Below are 21,733 nucleotides of genomic sequence, written 5' to 3'. Positions count from 1 at the left end.
GACAGATAGGAATTGACAGAGCTGGACAGGAAGAGAAAGTGATATAGCTTGGCTGAGAGATACAATGAGAGAACAGAACAGAAAGGCATATAGGCAAGGGTATATAGGAAATAGATCTTTTTGGAGACTGAGGTGTTGGTGATGTGAGGCTAGTTTGTGGCTTTTTCTATTTCCCTGATCTCTCAGGTTTCCACCCCTATATCTGGCTCTAAGTTTTTTATTTAATAAGACTGTTTAGCAATTTGTCTATAGACATGTCTCACTGTCCAGAAAGTCTAAGTTTTTAAAACATTTTGAATGGCATATTCTGCAAGTCTTTGAAGGGTTTGAAGATTAACTACCTAATTGAAATATACCTTTATATATGCAAAAAATTAACTAACATGACTATAACTTTGATTATCCTAGATAACTGTTAATCTATATTTCTTAATTATATATTACCATTTTAAATGAGCTACATAAACAGAATACCTTAACCAAGAGTATATATATATATATATATATATATATATATATATATATATATATATATATACATACACACATTATGGCAAATTTAACTAAATTTGTAATAAACTAAAATCTGTAGCAATGTAAAACATTTTAAACAAGTTGTTGCTCTTTAAAAATACATTCAATAATCTAGCCTTTCATCCTATTATACCTATAACATCCCCTTTCTTCTTTAGAAAAAGATTGCCCCTTTAGATAAAAATAAACATTTATAAACAATATTTTGGGAATTTGGACATAGCTTTTCCTACTACTTCCTGCTGATTGGGGGCACTGGTAATATTAAGGGGATCCTAAGAAAATTAAGAACTATAGTTAGATCTTGGCTCTAGTAGTCTGTGAGGATGGATCATCTCAGCTTGTTGCTTTGAGGCTGATTTTGGATGTTGGATCATCTGAGACACAGTTTCATTAGAGCCCTTTCAGAGGGTCTTGGCTGATTAAACCATATTAGCCTGGAAACAATCCATAAGTTCTCATCTTCTGTGGAAAGAAAAGCAGAAAGTCTTTTCCAAAGCAACATATCATTAGACATAAACTTTGAAGTCAGGAATATATATATATATATATTATATATATATATATATATAGCTAGAGTTTTCCTGCCTGGCCCATAGTCAGGACAAATCTCTTTCACCTGCTAGTCCCACAGCTGCTCAGACCCGACCAAGATAACACAGAGACTTATATTGCTTACAAACTGTATGGCCATGGCAGGCTTCTTGCTAACTGATCTTATATCTTAAATTAATCCATTTCTATAAATCTATACCTTGCCACATGGCTCATGGCTTACCGGCATCTTCACATGCTGTTTGTCATCGTGGCGGATGGCAGAGTCTCTCTGACTCAGCCTTCCACTTCCCAGTTTTATTCTCCTCCTTGTCCCACCTATACTTTCTGCCTAGCCACTGGCCAATCAGTGATTTATTTATTGACCAATCAGCAACACACTTGACATACAGACCATCCCACAGCACTTCACCCCCCTTTTTTTTCCAAAAAGGAAAGTTTTAACCTTACCAAAGTAAAATTACATATAATTTGGGAATTTGGGCATAGCTTCTCTTACTACTTCCTGCTGGAGGGGGGCGCTGTATCTTATGGGGACACAAAGAAAATTTTAGGATTATGAAATTGTCCATGAGGCTGTATTGTCTGAGCCAGTTGCCTTCAAACCATTCTGGATGTTGGATCATCTGGGCCATAGTGTCATCTGAGACCTTTCAGGGGATCTTGGCTGGTCAAACCTGATGTATCTTAATCTGGAACAAATCCATAACCTCTGGTTTTTTGTGGGAACAAAAGCAGAAACTGTTCTTGCTTGGACTGCTTGATCAACTGAACATGCAAGACCCATAAAAGGTGACCACTGAACTTTGCTTGACAAAATGGTCCTTCAGGTTCCTGCTTCACAGAAGAAACTGGCAGACATTTTACAGGACACAGAGAAGTGACTGAGAGACACTGCTAACTGCCTCCATGACAAGCCAGATGTAAGGTGCATGTAAGGCACGAGCCATGTGGCAACCTGTAGATTAATAGAAATGGGTTAATTTAAGATAAAAGAAGTAGATAACAAGAAGCCTGCCACGGCCATACAATTACAACTAATATAAGCATCTGAGTGATTATTTTATATGTGGGTTGTGGCACTGCGAGGGCTTGATGGGACCTGGAGAGAAGCTCCGTATGTATATATGTGTGAGTGTGTGTGTGTGTGTGTGTGTGTGTGTGTGTGTGTGTGTATGTGTGTGTGTGAAAATATAATCCAGACTTTCTGTGTGATTTCCATCTTTACATGGCTTATTATATGATTTTTATAGTCTCTTTAAAGACTTTACCTTTTAAAACTACTTATTTCTTTATATAACTGTCTATCCTCAATCCCTCTCTCTTCCAAGCCCATGTACATTTTTCCATACAATGTAAACCATTTAGAGGTTCATTTCATCTGAATCTGACACTCATATTAACCAACTCTTTTAAGGATTAAACAAGAATGATCAAATTGATAATATTTATAATTGACATAACATAAATCCCATCTAACTGTCATCTCATTTAATTGTTCCATTTTTAAACCATCCATTATGTAATGATACAGGGACCTAATTCCCTCCAACATAATAGTGTTTCCCATTTTTTAACTTGGAAAATTTCTCCTTCTGTTTTTTTTTTTTTAACTAATTCCCTTCTTTTAGAAATCCCAATTGTCTCACCAAATCTGATGATGATGACAGTGAAGATGTGAAGATGGTTGATTACTACTTTATAGAACAATAGAAGCCTGAGCAAGTTTTCAAGGCAACTACTTAGTTTGGCAGCAGCCCAAGGAGGGGGTCCAAAGACAACCCACAACCCACTGGGAGAGGGAACCTGTTGTCTCTAACACATACACAAGGGATTGTGAGCAAGAAGCACATGTGACTGGAACTTCCTAAAGGCAGAGCTGGAGGGTGGTGAGGGGCTAACTCCTGCAGCATTTGGAGGCCAAGAACCTGTAGAGTTTGCTGCAGTGAGGCTGCAACTGAAAAAAATCCCACACTGGCTCAGAGGTCTTGGGAAGAAAAAAGAAAACCTAGCCAGAAGGGTGATAACTCTAGCATGAGCCCTGTGTGCAGCTCCGGTGTGTTCCAGTGACTACAAAGCCATGGACAAGTGATTTTTTCATGAATTCATACCCCAAAAGCTAGATGCCAGATGAAGCACAATCCTAATTAGTCTTAATAATAGAAACCCAGAGTCAGATATTGGGATAAAAGCTGAAAGATCAGAGAAACAAACGAGCAGCCACAGTCACCTCTTACCTCTATGACTCCTCAGACATAAAAGGTCCAAGATCCTGCCTTACCTTATGATTTCCTCTCTCTGTCCACCCATATCACTTCCTGTCTCCTGTCTGTACAGACCTTCATACTTCTATGGTTAACTAGTGGCTAGCTCCACCCTCTGATATTCTAGCAAGCTTTATTTGTCAGAACACACAAAAAAGTATTACAACATGCTTAGGAATATATCTATTTAAAAATATCCTATTGCAACAGTTTTCATATGATCTACTAAAAATGGCAACTCTATAATTAAAGTCAAACATGAATGAATTGCTCCTATTACTTTCAGCTGATGACTCCAAGTTCTAAAAGCTGTAGGATTCTGAACTTGACCAGGCCCTCTGGATAAGTGAGACAGTTGATTAACTTGAACTGTTTGGGAGGCCCCCAGGCAGTGGATCCAGGACCTGTCCTTGGTGCATGTGCTGACTTTCTGGAGCCTGGGGCCTATGCTGAGACACTGCTCAGCCTTGGTGTAGGGAGGAGGGGACTGGCCCTGCCTTGGCTGAGTCTGCCAGACTGGGCTCACTCCCTAGGGGAGACCTTGCCTTGGAGGAGGTGGGAGTGGGGGATGGATTGGGGAGGAGGGTTGGGAGTGGGAGGAGGGAGGACGGGGGAAATCTGTGGCTGATATGTGAAATTAAGTTAATTATAAAATAAAAACAAAAAATTATAAAAAATAAAAACTATTAAAAATATTATTAAAGCAGCTTATCAAGTCCTTTCAGTGAGCAATCATATGTTGGTGTCCTTACTATAATGATTTTCACATTATAACATTTGCCTAACTCCTGATTGTGAGAATTGTTTACTTTGTTAGTAATGATAGACTTTTATCCATCATGTACTTGTTATGTATCACCATACTTATGACTATAGTATACAGATGTAGAGATTGGAACATAATATAACGTGCCTTATTCAGTGCCTTCTTGGTTTTAGGGAAAGGGGAGGGGGAAAAGGAGGGAAGGAAAAAAGAAAGGGGAGAAAAGACAAAATTTCAAGGAATAAGAAAGAAAGCATGCAGAATATTTCAAAGATTTAAAATTCATTATATATTTAACAGAATGGCAAATAGGGCTCTATTAAACATTGATTGAAGTCATATCAGAAAAAGTTCAGGACACTGTCACTAGTTTGTATTTTATCCAGAATTGTTTAGTTTTCTTCAGAGAAACTTTTATCATAAGATCATTTTTATACATGTATGTGTAAAAAAGATTAGAGGAATGTGAAACTGGAGGAAATATTATTTGCAATAGCATAAACTACTGCAAATGTTAAAATTAACATCAGGAATATTGGAACTGGAAGAAATTGTGTCTATCAGGTGTTAGGGAGAAATAACTTGGAAGTGTTTTATTAAAAAGAAACCATACATTCATTAATTTCTCTAACAAATATGCTTATGTGCTCACTTCTTATTGAATAGTAGAAATGAAATAGATCTTAGCTATATATTACTAATAGGTTAGGCATACTCTTTTCTAAAATAGATTGAAATGCATACCAACAATATTTTTACTTTAAAAATAAATGAATTTGCATATTATAACAGTTGATTCTAGAAAGCTCAGATGAAACATATTGCCTGAATTAAATTTAGATAAACAATTTGTTCATTACTTTTTCTACTAATTAAAAAGAAAAATCTATGTAGTTTATTAAACCTGTAAAGGAAGGCAACTATCAGAAGTTTATGAAGACATTTTGTAGGACATATACTTAGATAAAATATCCAAAGTACATTATACACAGAAATGAGAAACATTATTGAAAGTAATATTAGTAATTATAAAATGCATGCTGAATAAATCTCACATTCAGATGCCCTTGATCCCCAAAAGAAAACAAAAATATGAAAATGTTAGCATGCTTCATAATTGTTGTGTAAATGAAATGAGAACAAAACTTTAATTCCACACCTGGCTAATTTTAGCAGTTCAATTACAGAAGGCTATTGTTATGGTTGATATTTTCAGTATTACAATTTGCACATAATCATAAATTTTTCACAATAAAGTAATTTTTGTGAGTTTGTGATTTGCTCTAATCTATGTCCCCCTCATGTTTATTTAACTGAAGTTCAGTGCAATTAGGTAGTTAGTAATGATTGCATAGTATGTGTTAATTTTCTAGGCACCAGAATAAAAATAAAAGAACTGGACAAAGAATTGTTCAAAGGAATTTTATTTGTGTAAGGAAATGCTCCTATATGTGCTAGAGAGGTCCCCAGAAATCCATAAAGATACCTCCACAATAGACTGCTTGCAATGGTTGAGAGAAAGCCCTAACTGACCTAATCTGTTGATAGGATGGCCAAACACCGTAACTGTCATGCTAGAAATCTCAACCAATGACTGATGGAAGCAGATGCAGAGATCCAGGGCCAGGCCACAGGTGGAGCTCCAGGAGTCTAATCAGCAAGAAAGAGGAGGGATTGTATGAATGAGAACTGTTGAGACCAAGATTGGAAAAAGCACAGGGACAAATAGCCAAACTAGTGGAAACACATGAACTATGTACCAATAGCTGAGAAGCCCCCAACTGGATCAGTCCCTCTGGATAAGTGTGACAGTTGATCAGCTTGAACTGTTTGGGAGGTATCCAGGCAGTGGGACAGGGACCTGTCCTTAGTGCATGAGCTGGCTGTTTGGAACCTGGGGCCTATGCAGGGACACTTTGGCCTGGGAGGAGGGGACTGGACCTGCCTGGACTGAATCTACCAGGTTGAGCTGAATCCCCAGGGGAGTCTTTGCCCTGGAGAAGATGGGAATGAGGGGTGAGCTAGGGGAAGGTGGAGGGAGCACGGGAGGAGGGAGGACAGAGGAATCTGTGGCTGATATGTAATATTAAATCAAATTATTTAAAAAAATTAAAAATTGTCAAACCAACTCTGGTATTGTCCGTGTGACATGAACAATTATGTCAACAATAGCAGATGGGAGATAAGTGTCTCATGGGACTAAGCTCCCTGGAGGTCCCTGGCAGAGTATCCATGTTATGTTTTTTTTTTTTTTAAGAAGATGTATTTTACAGATCATGAGCTCCCTGGGCTATGGGTTTTGTATAACTGCTTTTCTGATAATGTTCTAATTAATCAATGAAGCACAGCCAAAATTAATGAATGTTTGGGTTGTAAACTATGAAGGAAAGGGGAAGCTGGACATGGATTTTAATCAGATATAGTAGAATGAGCTATTTTTTAAGACCCCAAGCCGCTAGATAAAGAAGTTCAGGCACTTCTAGGGAATGAACACTCACCCACTAGGAATCCTTTAGGAATCCCAACTAAAGTGATTTATGGTAGAAAACGTTATCTCATAGGAGACAGATGGTGGGCCCCTCTGTTGAGGAAGTTCAACATGAAAAACTTAAGGACTACAGCAGAACCCCTTTCCCTTACAGGCATAAAAGTAGAACAGTCCATATTCCAACAGGTAAAACAGTTTTATATTAAAAGAGATATGTCGTGGAGAACTAAAGAAAGACTTAGAGAGGGTCTGCAGCATCCAAATTGGCTAAGTGGGTCATGAGAACCAAAGATGTAGTGGGTAGCCATTCCAGTTTTGATCTGGAAGTTCCAACCCCCATTGAGACTTCAGCAACTGTCACGCCTACAAGGCAGGGCCAAGGGAGGCGCCTGGAGACTAGAGAGCTGTATCTGCGGACTCGGGCTTGGGTCCAGGACCCTGGACAGGAGAGGTGAACCAAGCAGAGCTCCAGAGAACACCGCTGGACTGTGATATACCTTTCCCAGACCCCGCGACCTACCTATCCCTTAATTTGTAAGTTACGCCATTAAATAAATCTCCTCTTAACTACGTGGAGTGGCCTTAGTAATTTCACCAATATCTGGCATCCAGTCTGAGTGGCTGTGGGGACTGGTGGGTGAGAGAGATTTGTCCTGACTGTGGGCCAGGCAGGAAAACTCTAGCTACAAATGGCGCCCAACGTGGGGCAAGAGTTTCCACCTAAAAACTGAGAAAAAAGATTCTAAAACAGAGCTAAAAACAGCTTCCTAATTGTCTCTCTCAAATGAGCAGCAGCTGCCAGTTTGCACTACTGGTGGGTTCCTGGCGTGTGCGCTCGACCTGTAGTATGGCGGGAATAGGCCTCTGCAAGTGGCACATTAAGCTGCATGGTGGATTTAGACTTTGCTGGTACAAAACGAAAAAAAGGTTTCTGGGCTACACGCTGCTTGGATAAAAGCATAGACCCATGATAGCTCCCAGAGCTGATGGTAAAGTACCACGCCATGTTGGGAAGCTGAGGTGGGCAGAGCCAGCAGCCACAGCTGCTGCAGCTTAAAGCAATAGATTCACAATAAGACAGATTCAGATGTAATAGTTTAAAATGTGTGTAAAATATACATAGGCTTGAAAGAGACAAAAAAGGTGATATATACAGTTATAGAAACAAATACATAGTTTTAAAAAATAAAGTCTTTAAAGAGACAGTAAAATAAATATAAAAAATAAGCCACGTGAAGATGAATATTACACAGAGAATCTGGATTGTGTTGTCTTTGGGATTTTTAACTGCAGAAAAACATTTGATCATAAAAGATGTTGAGTTAAACCAAAATGTATATTGTAAAGCTAACTTGACTTCAAAATTTGAATATAAGGATATGTTACTTTGGAAAGGAGACTCTGCTTTTGTTCCCACAGAAAGCCAGAGGCTATGGATTTGTTCCAGATTAAGACACATCAGGTTTGACCAGCCAAGACCCCCTGAAAGTTCTCTGATGACACCATGGCCCAGATGATCCAACATCCAGAATGGTTTCAAGGCAACTGGCTCAGACGATACACCCTCATGGACTATTCCATAATCCTAAAATTTTCTTTCTATCCCCATAAGATACAGCGCCCCCCTCCAACAGGAAGTAGTAAGAGAAGCTATGCCCAAATTCCCAAATTATATGTAATTTTACTTTGTTAAGGTTAAAACCTTCCTTTTTGAAAAAAAAAGGGGGAAGTGCTGTGGGATGTTCTGTATGGCAAATGTGTTGCTAATTAGTCAATAAATAAAACACTGATTGGCCATTGGCTAGGCAGGAAGTGTAGGTGGGACAAGGAGGAGAATAAAGCTGGGAAGTGGAAGGCTGAGTCAGAGACACACTGCCAGCCACCACGATGAGAAACAGCATGTGAAGATGCTGGTAAGCCATGAGCCATGTGGCAAGGTATAGATTAATGGAAATGGATTAATTTAAGCTGTAAGAACAGTTAGCAAAAAGCCTGCCACGGCCATACAGTTTGTAACCAATATAAGTCTCTGTGTTTACTTGGTCGGGTCTGAGCAGCTGTGGGGACTGGTAGGTGAGAGAGATTTGTCCTGATTCTGGGCCAGGCAGGAAAACTCTAGCTACAAAAAAATGTAGAAGTGCATAATAAACTGGAAAGCTGCTGAGATAAGATAAAGGACACAGCTGCAACCGTGAGAAGTCTACACAAGTCTAGGAACTGTATTAAGTTTAAAAATCACAGACTGCTCTTTGGGTCATAAAGTTTTTGTGGGTGAAGGGATATGACTAGTGCTGATTAATAATTGTGTGCTTGCTGTTTTTTAAAGATGATGTAACTGAATTATGACTTCAATTGTTTTCTTTTCTGTATATAAACTACTGATTTGCAAAAGTAAAATTGCAGCAGATTCAAATCACTTCTGAGTGTATTGTCTGTCTGTCATTTGCTGAATCTTTGCCTTCCTGACTACCTAAGCCCTGGTTCTCCTATGATCATGGTCCCCCGATGGGCCAGTCCGTGGCAGGTGGCACCCAAACAGGGACCCTTGGGACAGATAATTCTTTCCCCCTTTTTCTTTTTTTCAAGGCTTTAGGATCAGCTCTTGCCAGGAAACTGCAGTTCTGCCAATAATGAATCATTGGTTAAGGGCAAGTAATCTTGAGGTAACACGGGGCAACATGAGTCAAAACAAGAAAGGCTGTTTATGTCAGTGTTTAAGCATATGATGGCAAGCAGGGTATTAAAAGTATCGGAGCAATCACTGGGAGAGTTCTTTACCTTTATTAAGAAGGTAAGTCCTTGGTTCCCTGAGGAAGGCACCCTTACTCTGCCAGATTAACGTGGGGGGAAGGAAATAAAAAATATTTTGAGAAAAATGGTAAAGTGGAAGTCCCTCCCCATGCATATCCATTGTGGTTGCAGATGTGAGAGTTACTAACTGACTCTACTGATTTTGAAGGTCTAGTGCAGGAGACAGCTTCTGTACATGAGGCTGAGCCAATATCATCACAGACTAAATCATATGGTACCAGCTCAAGTAAGCCCTCCTCAAGTAGTAAGGAGCTGTTATTAGAAGGAGCCTCTGGTGTGAAAGCCAAGAATAATAATGACAATGATGATTGGGACTTAGATGAGGAGGCAGCTAAGTATGGCACCTCTGAGGATAGGGACCACCATCACGATCATTTCTATCCCCTTAATGTTGTGAAGCAAAAAACTAAAAGACGCCTTCTGATCCCTTCTGGCTTTAGAGGAGCTATGAAAAAAAGCAAAGTAAACTGGGGATACTACATTCACCTTCCCTATGATGGAAACTTTAGATGGGGAAAAACCTGCTTGGGAACCTATTCCCCTTAAGACTCTTAAAGAATTACAGGCAGCTGTTAAAACAGCTGGCCCATAAGCACCCTATATCATCCAGGTATTGGACATGGTTGCCAGTTTATGGCTTACACCTTATGACTGACATTAGACAGCAAAGGCAACCTTGAGTCCAGGGGATTATATCCTCTGAAGGACGGAATATGAGGATAGGTCTAAAGAGACTGTGGCTTCCTTTTTAAAGAAAAGAGGAGCCAAACCAGGTATAGATATGCTTTTGGGGACAGGAGCTTATGCCATTCCTCAGTCTCAGACCTCCATTCCTAAAGATGTCCTGGAGGCTATTACCCTCAGTGCAGTCAATGCATGAAAAAATTGCCTCCTCCTGGAACCAAGGAAACTGCTCTCTCAGGTATAAGGCAATCCACTGAGAAGCTCTATCAAGACTTTGTCTCTAGACTGGAAGAGGCAGTTAATAGAATGATGCTCCACTCAGAGTGGACTGACATGCTCCTTAAACAGTTGGCATGGGAAAATGCCAACCTCCTGTGTGGAGATCTTATCAGATCTGTAAGAATGACAGGTACTTTACAGGATTATATCAAGGCTTGCGTGGATGCGTCACCAGCAGTTGTCCAAGGTATGGCATATGCTGCAGCTATGAATGGACAGAGATTTAGCGCCTACGTAAAAAAAAAAAAAAAAACAAACAAAAAAAAATATATGGGGGAAGCAATAATCAATGTCCACAACAAACCTGTTTCAAGTGTGGGCAAACAGGCCACATGCAAAAGGCATGTACAGAGCAAGGCAACAAGGACTGTAAAAATACGGCTCCTAGATTATATTCACGGTGTCAGAAAGAAAGACTGGAGGAATGAATACAAATCCAAGTTCCACAAAGTTAGAACTCCTTTAACAGGAAAAAAAAAGGTGATAAGAACACTAACTCAAAAAACTAAAAGAGGGGCATCCTTTCAGCCCCGGTAGTTCAAAAGAGGCTAATACAGACCTCCACCCTGAGGCTCCAAAATTTACTATCCATGACTTATCTAGAGCAACACATGATAGTACAGGACTAGATCTTGCAAGTTCACAGGAGGTCATCCTCTCCTCATGGGATGGAGTGACTACAGTTCCCACTAAAGTGTTGGTTAAATTACCACAAGGTACAGTGGGACTTATCATTGGAAGGAGTTCCAATTATAAAAAGCATTTCAAAGTCATACCAGGTGTAATAGATTCAAATAGTTAGAGAGAGGTTAAGATACCTTTTAGCTGGCCTCAGAGAGTTAAGTTTTAACCCCTCAGATAAAATGTCTAATACTCGCCGACGCTGTAGATTCCTTTCATGCTCTGTGCTGCTGGAGGCTGGACCTCCAGGCAGCAATACCTGGCGCATCAGGAACAAAGATATTATAAAGGTAATCAAGAAGACTGTCAAGGACAGAACGGCAGCTCTTCTCGGAGATTGTCCAAGACAGGGGCATCTCCTCGGGATTGTCCATATAAGAAGAGGCAACCCCCTAATTGTCGCCACAGCTAGGACCTCACTAAGGGTGCTGCAGACCCCCAGTATAAAAAAAAGGCTGGGTGAAAAGAATAAAAACCAAAAAATGTAAGATAAAAAGTATAAATATAAGACAAACTAATTCCTCTGAGAAATAAGTACATATTGATATGCTTAAAATTTTCCCTTAAAAAATTATAATGTATCGAAACTTGGATTGTCTGTACAAGTGTTATTTGTTTCTGCTACTAACCTCCCTTATTTTCCTGGAAAAGAAAGAGAGAAACTTCAAGGTCTCTTCTGCCAGCCAGCAACTTCTCTTGTTAACTCTTCTCTGTCCTGATATTGCTTTAAAAAATGTTAAATTACTAGTTCAAGATACTGGAAAAATTATGCTTTTGTTTTCACAGGAAAAATAAAAATTTACATGGGTTTTGGTCATTTGAGTTCCATGGGTTACAAATATTTGCCATCATTTAAGAAAATTGGTTTTAAATTCTTGTTGGTTAAGATAAAAGTTTAAATAAATGATTTTTTGGTTTAAGAAAGCAGTTTAAGATGTAAAAATTTAAAGGCTTAAACATGTCATGGGGGTTTGAGTATGTGATATTTTGTGTCTGAGTAAGTTGTTTGAAGTATAAAAATATGAAACTTTAAAGTCTTACTTTAAAGTTTAAGTAAGTTGTGAGGTTTAAAGTTTATGTAGGGTCTAAGATATAAAGGCTTTAAGTATAAAAATATAAAAAAAAGTTTTAAAAAGTATATAAAATACAAGTTATTAAAATTTACAAAAACAAGTTATAAAGGGCTGAGGATAAAAACACTTAAATAATGACTTTAAAAAAATGACTTGAGGTGTATTAAAAAAACATGTTTCAGATTTCTCTCTCTTGCTATTCTACTGTTATATTGAGACTACAAAGTTTCATAATTTTGCTCTAACAAAATACCATTTAGAATGTTTGTCTCTTTAAGATGGTTCTTACAGGCTTTAAGAGATCTAAACCCACCAATGCCCACAAACGAAGACAAACTTCAAAAAAGAACTGTCAATCTGTGGTTTGTTTCCCCAACTGCCTATTTCCTTGAGGGGCACTTCTTCTTTTTTTTTCTCTAAATATTGGAACTCCCCTTTCTCATCTGCCAAAACAATGCACTTAAAAAATTCCAAATGTACACCTAAAAAAAATTTCCTCTTTAAAATTCCTTAACTTCATGTTCTGTCCATTAATATATATTTGTTCCAACAGATTTCTAATCACTTAAAGGTTACAGACTACTCCAACTGCTGCCTGCACGTCCCTGGCCTCAAATGGTCCTTCATCACCTGGACAACAAATGAAACAGTCTGCTCTTCCTAGACTTGGTTAACATTCTAGCCTTTTTGGTCCCCAGCTATGCCCCAAATTTCAACAAAAAGTAATAAGATGATTACATTGCATCGCCCCTTATCATTCATTTATTTACAAAAGACTAAAATATTGGTTTCCTAACCTGGGATATACCGCAGAGGTGCTTATTTAACATATGCTATCACAAAATTACTAATGTTCTCAATAGGCTAAAAGATTTATTGCTACTTTAATTTTGGGCATCACTATACTCATTACTACTATGAGAACTGTTGCTGCATTAATTTTAGGCATATCTGCCTTGATAGCTATTATTACCACCTTTGCTGTAGTTACCACCGCCTTAGTACAATAAATCAATACTGCTCATTTTGTTAATAAATTAAATAAAAATTTTACCTTGGCTTTGTCAAAACAGTTCCTTATAGATAAAAAATTAAAAACAAAGATTAATGTATTAAAAAATAATACTGACTCTTGGACAAGATTTGGATAATATTCAAAATAAATTAGTGACTAGTTGTCATTCTACATATCAATATATTTATGTCACTCCTCTGCCTTATAACTCTAGTCAAAGTTAAAAATAGGTAAAGAATCATCTACAAGGAGTCTAAAAAGATTCAGATACCACTCATAACATGAAAGCTTTACAGAAAGATATTGCGGCGATGAGCAAAGCTCATTTGGAGAGTGGCTCTTTAGATGCCTTAGCTCGTGATCTTGAGTCAGATGTTTGCTCTCTTAATCCTCTAGACTGGAAACAATACTTTACATTAATTTTGATATTGATTCTTATTTTTCTTTTGGTTGTGCTATTATTTACTTGTCTTTTCAAAATTATCCTATGTTTCCTACACACAGTGAGGCGTGATCTGCTAGAGCTGCATCTTAAAAACAAAAAACTGGGAAATGCCACACCAACTCCAGTGTCGTCCGTGTGACATGAACAATTATGTCAATAATAGCGGACAGGAGATACGTGTCCCATGGGAGTATGCTCCCTGGAGTTCCCTGGCAGAGTGCCTGCATTATGCTTCCTTCTCAATGATGTACTTCACAGATCATGAGCTCCCTGGGCTATGGGTTCTGTATAACTGCTTTTCTGATAATGTTCTAATTAATCTATGAAGCACAGCCAAAATTAATGAATGCTTGGATTGTAAACTATGGAGGAAAGGGGAAGCTGGACATGGATCTTAATCTGATATAGCAAAATGAGCTAGTTCTTAAAGACCCCAAGCCGCTAGATAAAGTATAAAGGTTCAGACACTTCTAGGGAATGAACACTCACCCACTAGGAATCCTTTAGGAATCCCAACTAAGGTGATTTATGGTAGAAAACGTTATCTCATAGGAGACAGATGGTGGGCCCCTCTGTTGAGGAAGTTCAACATGAAAAACTTAAGGACTACAACAAAACCCCTTTGCCTTACAAACGTAAAAGTACATAAGTCCATATTCCAACAGATAAAAAGGTTTTATATTTAAAAAAGATATGTGGTAAAAAAACTAAAAAAAAGATTTAGAGAGGGTCTACAACATCCAAATTGGCTAAGTGGGTCATAAAAACCAAAAAAATAAAAGTACATAATAAACTAAAAAACTACTGAGATAAGGTAAAAGACACAACTACAACCACAAAAAGTCTTCACAAGTCTAGGAACTGTATTAAGTTTAAAAATCACAGACTACTCTTTGGGTCATAAAGTTCTTGTGGGTAAAGGGATATGTCTAGTGCCAATTTATAAGTGTGTGCTTGCTGTTTTTTAAAGATAATGTAATTAAATTATTGCCAAGCTCTTGTTGTTCCTTGTATGACTTGATAGTTTTCTTTTCTGTATATAAACTACTGATTTACAAAAGTAAAATTACAACAGATTCAAATCACTTCTGAGTGTGTTGTCTGTCATTTGCCGAATCCTTGCCTTCCTGATTACCCAAGCCCTGGTTCTCCTACAGTCATGGTACCCCCATTGGGCCAGTCCATGACAAAAAATAAAATAATAAAAAAAATTACTTCACATTATTTTATTAAATCTATACAAAAATTTGACTAACAGTGTTCTAAGGAGATAATGACTTTTGCCTGAAGCCTACTTTAACCTACATATTTTAAGAGGATTTAAGAAAAGCAGCAACAGTCTATATTTATTTCTTGTGTTTTTTCTTTGGTTCTTTTTTTCTGTTTGTTTGTTATTGTTGTCCTATTCTGATTTGTTTGTTTCCATTTTATTTTATTTTATTATTGTTGTTTTAGATGCCTATTGTTTTCTAATGAGAGAGAGAAAGGGTATTGATTCAGATGGGAGGGCAAGTGGGGAAGATCTCAGAGGAATTCGAGGGAAGAGAAACTTTAATCAGAACATATTGTATGAAAAATAAGAAAGAATATTAGAAATTTATATTGTTACATGATAATTTAATAAAATAACTTCTCCTTATCTACTATGACATATTATTATTCCCCCATCCAAAACATCCAAATCATACAAGTCTGTCATACAAAACATACAAGTAAAGCTGATGTTCTCAAGAAGCTGTTCTGTTCAGTATATACACAGTTAAGCTATTTTTCAGTGAGCTCCTGCCACCCATAACCAATAAGAGATATTAGAAAACTAGAGAGATTTAGGGTGTATTGATTGAGAAACTTGGGCTAATTTTTTGTGGTAGAATCTAGGTTGGGTTTTATTATGAGTCAAATCAGTTGCTTAGAATATGTTTTAATGAAGGAATCAATAAGAATTGTGCAGTGAAACCACTATTTTGAAGGTCTGAATTTTTAAATTTTATATATCCATTCATTATGTAATGAAAATACAACCCATTATGTAATGAAAATACATCCATTAGAGGCCTCAAGGGACTTTTCAACAAGACTACACATGCAAGAAAACGTGATATGGCAAACCATTATGAAACTTTTCAGTGTCACAAAATGAATGAGGCTGAAGTAGTTGGAAAGATATGTCTGTTTACACATAACTACAATGCTTCATTTGCAGCAATGCAGAGCATTAGCATATAAAAGTACATATCATGCATAGAAAATACCTTATTTTATAACTAGCTGTGAAGCTTACACTTCCATTAGCTATTCCGATTCCTTTAAATGGAACCAGGGAAGGAGGCTTGTTAGTGAAATTCTGTCACTTTAGCTTATAAAATGAAAACGTCTACAGAAATGGGCCTGATCTTTAAATTTTCATTATTTAGCCCAGTAATATAAAGGCAAAGAAATGACACTCACTTGAAAATGCCATTATTATAAAATTACAATTAAAATATTTATTATATTTTTGTTTGTTGTTATTCCATATTGTATACAATTCACCGTGACAACGTTCACCCTACTTTTGCTCTCTCATTCCCCTCCCAATCTGTTGGCCTCCTTGTTTCCAACTATTCTGCCTCCTCCCCTCATATTATTCTCTCCTCCTTTCCTTTCTCCTCCCTCTCTCCCATTATCTTTACTTTCTTTCATTTTTCCATCTTTTTATTACTTTCAGGCTCCATGCACATACACAGCTGCTGTGCATTTATGATTTCAGTGATGGTGGCAAATCCAGGAAATGGAGCTAAACTGCACTCATCTTCAATTTTTGGCTCCCACAGTCCTTCCAACCTTTCTTCTATAATGTTTACTGGGACTTGGATGGAGCAGCATAGATGTTCCATTTTGTACCCATCACTTAAAAACAACATTAAAAAATTAGTATCACCTTCAAAACAGAATATATAAAGAATAAAATCCATGTTACTTTTAAATATTTTTATTTTTGAAACTAAAATGCAAATATATTGTTTCCCCAACTCTCTTTCCCACCTCAATCCTTCCCACATATTTCCCTTGCTCTCTTTCAAGTAAATGATTTTTTTCTTTTACTGTTGTTATATATAATTATATGATAGTAAATATATAAATACAGCCTGCTCAGTCTGGATAATACACTTGCATGTATATGATATCAAGGATGACCACTTGGTACTAGATAAAAAAATTGAGGAGCGTTTGACATTCTTTTTTCCCAAATTATAGCTGCATCAGTCCATTAGTTCAAATAAATCTAATCTTGCTTGATGGTGATGAACTGAGTAGGATTTTGCAAAGGTATTATCATAGGATTAATTTATTTTTTCTTTTTAAATTAAAAAAATATTCATTTTACATACCAACCACAGATCCCACTCTCATCCCTTCTCCTGCTCCCCCACACCCTTCCCCTCCCATCCTCTCCTCCAAAAGGGCAAATCCTCCCATGGGGAGTCACCAAAGCTTGGTACATTCAGTTGAGGCAGGAACAAGCTCTTCCTTGCTGCATCAATGGTGAGCAAGGAGTCCGACCTTAGGTAATGGGCTCCAGAAAGCCAGCCAGCTCATGCACCAGGGATAGATCCTGACAGGATTAATTTATAAAACCTTTTTAAAAAAATAAAAGAAAACTTGAGTTAATCGTAGACCACATTACAAGCATTTTACCAAACACTTTACACATACCATCTTAATCATAAAATTATTCTCATGATAGAAACACTTAATTTTACTTTCTGTAGATGGATTAGTATACCTATGCCAAATCAGAGAGGAAACTCACAGAAAAAAATCTGAGCTTTGCTTACAGAAAAGCTGAGGTCAGGCAGGCTTGGGCACTCAGATTAACACAACAATTAAACAACAACCTGGAACCTCAGTGAGTTTTGGTAGGAGGTCTCTGTGGGCTTGCAGTCTTAGGATGTAAGCATCTGAGAGGAAGAGGCTTTGATCACTGCTTTCTAAATACTATGTTAACATTCACACTTGGACCAGAAGAATGTTTTGTTCTCCTTCTGAGCCTGACCTGAGAAGGAAGAATTTGCCAATTTCTCATGTGTGTGAGGCATTGAGACTTGACATATCTGTGCCCATATTAACAATACACATTCACTCAGGGATTCCTTGGATCTCCAAAGAGCTAATAGTAAATTCTCTTGACTTATTTTGAAATTTAGATTCTCACTTCTGCTGACACCACCATCTATCATTTTGTTAATTATAAGTTTTTTTTTATTAGTCTTACAAGATTAAGGAGTCATACACCAGAAAGGCAAATTGAATGAAGTAAGATATTCTAGTTACTGATTATGTGGGTGTTCAACAGTCATTTAATGCCTTTCTTAGAGAGTGGATTAGGCATTGAGGGGATGAATTGAGTTTCTTATTATTATAGTAGTTAGTGTGAGATCAAGCTTTGATAAAACGTTTTAATGCTATATTTTCATTTTCACACATACCCCACCACTCTTACACCAACTTCTGTTATGTATAGGAGGTTCTTTTTTTCAGACCATCCAGATGTTGATGTCATACTCATGGACTTCCAGAACTGTGTCTCCATAAACTTACTGTCTCCCTAAATTACATAATCTCAGATGTTTTGTTGCAATAAAAGAGAATGAGCTAACAATTTACTACTAAAAAAGCACACTTAAGTGCTTCTGTCTTTTAATTTGAAAGAGGCATGTGTATAGAGAGACTTCAAATTTGCATATGAAGGGAACTGTGGTTTATATAAATTGAAACTGAAATTTCTAGAATTATTTTGTAAGAGACATGTATCCAAATGTTATTATCATGAAAATACAGACTATCAGAAATTAAAGGATGTGTATTAGTAGTAATTACTTTATTAGTCAACAGTACCAAAGTGATATATTTTAATGTTCAAAGTAGCAGCCTGGAAGCAGTAATTGAAGCATGGGCCATGGAGAAATTGCTTACTGGCTTGCACCTCATGGCTTGCTTAGCTTGCTTTCTCATCACCTACCTGGATATGGCAGCACCCACAGTGGGCTGGAACTACCCACATTAATATTCACAGTGTCTATACTGTGTCAAGCTAACACAAAAATAGCCAGTACATGCGGTGATATTGTGTTCCCCAAAATATTGTGCACCCTAATAAACTTATCTGGGGTCAGAGAACAGAAGAGCCACTAGATATAGAGGCCAGAAAATGGTGGCACACACGGCTTTAATCCTAGCATTCCAGAGGCAGACATCTGTCTGGATCTCTGTGAGTTCAAAGCCACACTGGAAACAGCTAGGCATAGTAACAAGAACCTTTAATCCCATGAAGTGATGGCAGGAAGAAGAAAGGTATTTAAGGCATGAGGACGAGGAACTAGAGCATGCTTAAGCTTTTAGGCTTTTGAGCAGCAAAGTTCAACTGAGATCTATTCGGGTGAGGACACAGAGGTTTCCAGTCTGAGGAACAGGGTCAGCCGAGGAATTGGCAAGGTGAGGTAGCTGTGGCTTATTCTGCTTCTCTGATCTTCCAGTGTTCACCCCAATACCTGGCTCCAGGTTTGTTTTTATTACTCAGACCTTTTAAGATTCGTGCTACAAGTACAGAATTCTTTATCATACTAGTATTAAGATATCTCTAACACAATTGCTTATATGCATGGAAAAATGTGGATTTGGATATATTTTATGACACAACTGATAATGTAAAACTTGTCCTCTTTAATAACAGAATGAATTAATAATATTATCCAGGAAAAGAATATAGTGATAAAAGTATCTACATTAACTTGTATCAGTGAAATAATCAGACTCACTTGTCTAAGAATAACAAAGCCTATCACAATCAAGAATGTGTCTAGGTATATGTTCTTTAGCATAATAATCTATTGAATGAATTTCAAGTAGAAAAAATTGCTTGTTATGAATAATTAAGTTTTATCATACTAATAAAAATATAAGTAAAAGATATATTATTATGTTCATTGATAATGAAAAGGTATTTCATCACCCTCAAATGTAGACAAATTTCTAAATGGTCTTATTAAATAAAAAACATGGAGCCAAATATAGTGGTGAAAGCCTTAGAGAGATCAGGGAAATAGGGAAAGCCACCAGTCAACCTCACCTCACCAACTCTGGAGCTTCCAAATGTGAGCTACTTCCTGTCTACACACATCTATATGCCTTGCTGTTCTGCCGTCTGATTTGTTCTCTGTCCAGCTACATCACTTCCTCTTCCTACACAGCTCTGTCACTTTCTGTCTGTCTGTACAGACCTCCAGACCTCTATGATTGGTAGTGGGATTAAGGGCATGTCACCACACTTGGCTCTGTTCCCTAGTGTTGCCTTGAACACACAGAGATCTTGCCTGCTAAGTGATAGGATTAAGGGCATGTGCTACCACTGCCTGACTCCTTTGTTATTTATAATGGCTTTCTTTTTTTTTTCTGATTCTCCAGGCAAGCTTTATTTATCAAAGCATAAATAAATATCACCACATTTCAGCACAAATAAAATAACTGGAGGAATTTTCATGAAGATTAGAGTTAAGGTAAAAATTCACATTGTATCCACTGAAATTTAAACTACATATTACACTTGAGTGCAATTAGACAAATATAAACCAATTAGAACTGCAATAATAGTTGAGTAATTAGTAAAAGTTTTTTTTTGAAAGATGATACTAGTATACCAGGAAACTATTGAAATGATGTGTGTTTAAACTTTAACTCATTAAAATAAATTGGTAAATTGATAAGAAAATGTTAACATACAAAGTTGTATATAGAAATATTAAATGGGTATGATTAAAAGACACCATTTCCAACAGCAAATGAGAAATTAAAATTCTTAGGCATAAACTTGATAAAAAATACACACACTTACTTGAGAAAACTTTTATAGCTTTCTGAAAGGTTCAAAATTAGACTAACAGATGGAAAGACATGTCTTGTTCTCAAATATGGTAATCTTGCATTAAAATATGGATTCTCTTACAAATTTATTTATAATCTTAATATAATTCCAATATAAGAAAAGCTATTATATAGTGTTAGAAAAGTTTATATTCATGTTATGTGGGAGAACAAAAACAACATTGAGATGTTGAAACTAAAAGGATATAAAAGAACATTAGACATTAAAGAAAATACAATGGCTGTTTAATTTAAGCAGCTTGGTAATGATAAATGGATTGAGTGCTAGTGTAGAATGGAACATTGAAAAACAAATATATGATATGATGGAATCTCTTAACACTGGGGCTACTATCATCATTATTACATTTTAAGTGGTATTGAAGTAACTGAGTAGGCATTTATTAAAAAAAGACAAAATGGATTCAAACCTTTAATCCTATGAAGCAGAAAGTTCATACTAATTACATGTAAAAGTAAAAAAGAATAGTAACAGTGAAAGATGAATGCCCTAATGAATGTCTATAATACCAGTGGAGGTGGGAAAAAGGGTATAAGCAGAACCCTAAAGCTTCATGGCCAAACAGTATAGATAATCAGTGAGATCTAGGTACAGTGAGAGACCTTGTCTCAAAAAATAGGCATAGAGAAGTAGAGAAAGACACAAAAAATAAACTTCTCCCCTCTACATTTTCATAAACATACATGTATACTTATTCACATGCTCACACACATCACTAAACATATGCATACAGTTTAAATAAAAAATAAATATAGTAGTGAAAACAATAAAATGATAATAGAAAAACAAAAGTGAATACTTTTACATGGTCTATGGAAGTACCCTTCAATTGCTTATTTGTTTAAAATAAATAAGGAAAATTAGATACCTAGCTTGGACAGAGGCATGCCCCTGTAACTCCAACACTTGGGACATGAAGATGGAGGGTCACAAGTTTCATAGTCACCTGGGTTACACAAAGAGATCCTGCCTATAAATAAATAAATGGTTGAAAAAAGAAACTGAACTAAGTATGAGAAAGTGAAGTAAAGGGATAAGGGGGAGAAGGAATGAAGGACAATAAATTATATTTTTCTGAATATCCTTTGAGTATACATAAATACAATGATTATATCGTGGAAAGAACTATTAAAATTTCTTAGTCTATGGGAGAAAAGCTTTGTAATAAAATGTATAACAAGTTAAAATAGTGATTTTATAAGTCATCACAGTGAAAAGA

This window comes from Peromyscus californicus, unplaced genomic scaffold (genome assembly GCF_007827085.1).
Source record: "Peromyscus californicus insignis strain IS unplaced genomic scaffold, ASM782708v3 Scaffold_10__1_contigs__length_136768540, whole genome shotgun sequence".
Taxonomy (NCBI): Eukaryota; Metazoa; Chordata; class Mammalia; order Rodentia; family Cricetidae; genus Peromyscus; species Peromyscus californicus.
Note: the sequence above shows the minus strand (reverse complement) of the source record.